Here is a 6,000-nt window from a genome sequence, read left to right as displayed (position 1 = left end):
TTGAAGGATGGCATAAATCAAAGAATTCATAACTATATGTTTTTTTTTTCCTAGAATGAGCATTAAATTAACTTTGGTCTTTAACCCTAAAATGTATCAAATCAAACATCATAAATTAGCCTTAATTCCTATATGGAATTAAGCATATTAGAATTGTAGAGATACATGTGGTTATGCCTAACCTACTGAACAAAATAGAATATGTTTAAAAACTACTCACTGCTTGCTATCTCCTGGCAATGGAAAAATTCGTGGTAGAACCATAGGGAGATGAGGGTGGAGATCAGAAGGTGGGATAACTGTAAGTGAAACAGAATTGGGATTTTACTATGTATAAAAGACAGAATCAAAAGAAGCTCTTTGATTCCTTTAAGCAAAGTGAGATGGCATGATCCACTTTATTTTTGAAAGAGTTCCTAATTAAGATCAGTTGGTTCAGAGAACTTATGATGACAAAAGAGAATGAGGTCCTGCTCTGAGGAAAGGGAAGAGGGGAGAAGAGAAAGGAAGACAGAGTGAGATACTCAAGTTAGTTCAGAGGTAGCATACATTTGGTGCTTGTGCAGACAGTAGGAGGTGAGAGAGAGAGAGAGAGAGCAAGAGAGAAGTCATTAGTATCAAGGATTCTAGTGTGGAGGTGGGTTTGGTGGATGGTACCACCATTAACTGATATTTATTAGAAGTGGACAAGTTTGATGGAGAGATAAGATCAATTTTGACTTGTGGTATTTGAGTCTGAGGGACCTCTGAGGCCCAATAAGAAGCTAGAGTATGGGCCGGGCGCAGTGCCTCACACCTGATCCCAGCACTTTGGGAGACCAAGGCAGGTGGATTACCTGAGGTCAGGAGTTCAAGACCAGCCTGGCCAACATGATGAAACCCCATCTCTACTAAAAATACAAAAATTAGTCGGGTGTGGTGGCATGTGCCTATAATCCCAGCTACTCAGGAGGCTGAGGCAGGAGAATGAACCTGGGAGGGAGAGGTTACAGTGAGCCAAGATCATTCCAGCCTGGGCGACAGAGCAAGACTCCATCTCCATTAAAAAAAAAAAAAGTTAGAGCATGAGCCTGGGGCTCAGGAGAAAGGTCTAGACTAGAGAAATAGATATGGTAGATATGGAGCTGTAGAGACCAAGCAAAGGTTTTCCCTTTGCCCCATAAAGGATCACTGAAAAATCAACTGACAAAAAAGAAAAGTAATAGGAGAAAAGGCATACAAATTTATTAACATGGGGGAAAATCACATCATGATTATCCAATTACCCAGCATGAAATAGATGTTTATATGCCCTTTTTCATAAGGAAGAGATGGAGGATGTAGACAATTCTTTTGAGGTACAGCTTCCTGCATAGCAAAAGAAACAATCAACAGAGTAAACAGACAACCCACAGAGTAAGGAAAAATCTTTGCAAACTATGCATCAAAGGGCTAATATCCAGAATCTACCAAGAACTCAAACGACAACAACAACGACAAAAACAAGTAACTCCATTAAAAAGTGGGCAAAGGACAAGAACGTTTTTCAAATGAAGACACACCAGCAGCCAACAAGCATATAAAATAAAATGCTCGATATAACCATCAGAGAAATGCAAATTAAAACCACAGTGAGGTACATTTTGCACTAGTCAGAATGGCTATTATTATAAAGTCTAAAACAAAAGATGTTCACAAGAATGCAGAGAAAAGGGAATACTTATACGCTGTTAGTGGGAATGTGAATTAGTACAACCTCTATGGAAAACAATGGATAGCTCTCAAAGAACTAAAAATAGAACAACTATTCAATTCAGCAATCCCACTACTGGGTATATAACCAAAAGAAAAAAAAGCATTGTATCAAAAAGATACCTGCACTCATATGTAACCACAGAGCAGGAGCTTCAAACACCACCATTTTAAGTTTCACTTGATTTAAAAAAAAAAAACCTGCCTAAATCCAGCCCCAAAACATCAGCCTAATGGCTAATGTCAGAATAACCAGAAACATTCCAAGCCTAAGCTAAACTCCACTCTGACCAGAAACATGCCAACTCAGAGATAGCCTCCCCTCTAACCAGAGACATTCCAACCCCACAATAACCTTTCTTTTACATAGAAACATTCCGAACCTATGATAAGCTCCCTTCTTAAATTCCTAAATATCCTTAGTCTATAAGAAAGAACGCTCCTGACCAAAATCAGCCAGAAGCCCTTCTCAGATTTATTCTTCAAAATAAACCTGTTTTTGACTGTTGAGCCACTTTTCATGTTTCTTTCCTTTTTCTTTAACTCTTACAATATGTTTATCACAACACTGTTTACAAGAGCAAAGATATGAAACTGATGCACTGCCTCCTGCACTAAGGAGGCAACTTCCATAGCAAAGATATAGAATCAGCCTAAGTGTCCATCAACAAAGGATTGGATAAAGAAAACGTGGTATATATTTATGCCATGGGATGCTACTTAGCCATGAAAAAGAATGAATCACATCTTTTGCAGCAACATGGATGGAACTAGAGGCCATGATCCTAAGTGAAATAACTTAGAAAGTCAAATGTTGCATGTTGTGTAAGTGGGAGCTAAGCAATGGGTATACATTGACATACCCAGTAGAATAATAGAAATTGAAGACTTCAAAAGGTAGAAGGGTGGAAGGGGGATGAGGGTTGAAAAATTACCTATTGGAGGCCAGGTGTGGTGGTTCACACCTGTAATTCCAGCACTTTGGGAGGCCGAGGAGGGTGGATCACCTGAGGTCAGGAGTTTGAGACCACCCTGGCCAACATGGTGAAACCCAATCTCTATTAAAAATACAAAAACTTAGCCAGGCAATGTGGCAGGTGCCTATAACCCCAGCTACTCGGGAGGCTGACAGGAGAATGCCTTGAGCCGGGGAGGTGAAGGCTGCAGTGAGCCAAGATCATGCCATTGACTTCAGCCTGGGTGACAAGAGCAAGACTGTCTCAAAAACAAAAAGCAAAAACAAAAATTACCTATTGGGTACAGTGCTCACTAATCGGGTGATGAGTACACTGAAGGCTCAGATATCACCACTATGCAATATATAGGCATGTAAGAAATCTGTACTTGTACCCTCTAAATATATAAAGATAAAAGACAAATGGGATCTAATTTAACTGAAGAGTTTCTGTACAGCAAAAGAAACAATCATTAGAGTGAACTGGCAACCAACAGAATGGAAAAAAATTTTTGCAATCTACCCATCTGACAAAGGGCTAATATCCAGAATCTACAAAGAACAAAACAGATTTACAAGAAAAAAACAAACCCATTCAAAAGTGGGTGAAAGACATGAACAGACACTTTCCAAAAGAAGACAGTTATGAGAACAACAAACATGAAGAAATGTTCATTATCACTGGTCATTAGAGAAATGCAAATCAAAACCATATTGAGATACCATCTCACGCTAGTTAGAATGGCGATCATTAAAAAATATGGAGACAACAGATGCTGGAGAGGATGTGGAGAAATAGGAACACTTTTACACTGTTGGTGGGAGCATAAATTAGTTCATCCATTGTGGAAGACAGTGTGGTGATTCCTCAAGGACCAGAAGTAGAAATTCCATTTGACCCAGCAATCCCATTTCTGGGTATATATCCAAAGGATTATAAATCGTTCTATTATAAAGACATGCACATGTATGTTCATTACGGCACTGTTTACAATAGCAAAGACCTGGAACCAACCCAAATGCCCATTGACGATAGACTGGAAAAGGAAAATGTGGCACATATGCACCATGGAATACTATGCAGCCATAAAAAAATGATGAGTTCGTGTCCTTTATAGGGACATGGATGAAGCTGTAAACCATCATTCCCAGCAAACTGACACAAGAACAGAAAAACACCGCATGTTCTCACTCATAGGCAGTTGTTGAACAATAAGAACACATGGACACAGGGAGGGGAGCATCACACACTGAGGTCTGTTGGGGGGAAACAGGGGAGGGACAGCTGGGTAGGAAGAATGGGGAGGGATAGCATGGGGAGAAATGCCAGATATTGATGACAGGGGGATGGAGGCAGCAAACCACATTGCCATGTATGTACCTATGCAACAATCCTGCATGTTCTGCACATGTACCTTAGAACCTAAAGTACAATAAATATATATATATATATATATATATATAAAATAATGCTGCTATATTTGTTTACAAGTTTGCATATAAATATGTTTTCATTTCTTTTGGACATTTTATGTGGCAGTGAAATTGCTGAGTCATATGGTAACTTTATGTTTAACTTTTTGAGGAACTGCCAAATTGTTTTTCAAAGTGGCTCTGCCATTTTACCTTCCTGCTAGCAATATATGAGAGTTCCAGTGTCTCCATATCCTCACCAACACTTCTATCTGGCTTTTTTGTTCTGACCATCCTTTTGAGTGTAGTGGTTTTGATGTGCATTTCCCTAGTGACTAAGGATGCTGAGCTGCTTTTCACCTGCTTAGTTGACATTTGTATATCTTCTTTGTAGAAATGTCTATTCAAATTGTTTGCCATTTTAAAATCATGTTATTTCCTTTTTATGATTGAATTGCAATGATTTAGATGTTTCAGATGCAAGTCCCTTATCAGATATGTGATCTGCAAATATTTTCTCCCATTCTGTGTTGTCTTTTCACTTTCTTAATAGTGTTGAGATGCAAGTTTTTTATTTTGATGAAATATAATTTTTCTTTTGGTTGCTTGTGGGTTGTTCTGTTTTACTTTGTTTTGAAGAGACAGGGTCTTGCTCTGTGGCCCAGGCTGGAGTGCTGGAGTGCAATGGGGCTATCATAGCTTGCTGTAACCTCGAACTCCTGGGTTCAGGCAATCCTCCCACCTCAATCTCCTGCATGGCTAGGGCTACAGGCTAATTTTTTAAAACAAATTTTTGTAGAGACAGGGTCTTGTTATGTTGCCCAAGCTGGTTTCCAACTCCCAGCCTCAAGTGATCCTCCCACCTTCACCTCCCAAAATGCTGAGATTATAGGTGTGATCCACCATGCCAGACCTGCTTGTGCTTTTGATGTCATATTTAAGAAACTACTGCATATTCCATCATCACATTTACTATGTTTCCAATAATCTTAGAGTTTTAACTCTTACATTTAGAGCTTTGATCCATTTTGAATTAACTTTCTATATGGTGTGAGGTAGTGGATAATATTGCTTTATTTGCTCATTTTTCTCAGGGCAGGGTATAGTCCCAGTAGATCAAGGTCAGAGCTGTGGGAAGGCCCCAGAGGCATTTGCTAAGGTCTGATTATGCCAGAAACCTAGGCAGGACTCTGGTCACACACAGCATTGTGCTTTATGTTAAGGGTCTGGCCCTATCTAAGAGCCAATAGGAGAGAAGGGGTCAGGTCTGGATATTGAAGACTCTGGCTGCAATGTAAGGAATGGGGCGAGGCTAGAGACCTGTTAGGAGGTTATTGTACCAATTTGGAGGAGTTAATATCTAATTAGGGTAGTGCCTAGTTAGGGAAGTGGAAAGATGTGAGAGAAATATTCCAAGAGGTAGAATGGATGAGAGACAAGACTGAATGACGTAAAGAATACAACCTTTGATCAAAAACAAGGTATGAATAAAGTCACTGGTTTTATTGAGCAGCTCAAACTACTTCTGAAGGCAACTGTTCAAAAGATGTTCCCAATAGCTTTTGAGCAATGCGCAGCCTCCCATAAAAGCTTTAAAAGTACATCTGTTAATGTGCACATTAGCCTTTGTTAGTCAGGTTCACTAGATGCATTAACCTTACATATACTTACTTGCGATTAAGAAAACACAGGCTTTTCAGTATTTCAGCCTAGGTTTTTGTTCAAATGAGTCCAAATGTGACTTGTTTATGAGTCCAAATGTTTACTTGTTTTCTGATTCTGATCTATAAAAATGGGTGGTCTCAAGAGACCAGAAAGTTTACTCACAGCCAAAAATGACAGAGTTCTTATTCTCCTGAAATAGGAAACTTTGTATTTCCATAGTCAAAATAACAATTATT

Source organism: Aotus nancymaae, unplaced genomic scaffold (genome assembly GCF_030222135.1).
Source record: "Aotus nancymaae isolate 86718 unplaced genomic scaffold, 86718_ANA_hifiasm-v0.15.2.pri h1tg000040l, whole genome shotgun sequence".
Taxonomy (NCBI): Eukaryota; Metazoa; Chordata; class Mammalia; order Primates; family Aotidae; genus Aotus; species Aotus nancymaae.
This window is presented reverse-complemented; position numbering follows the sequence as displayed.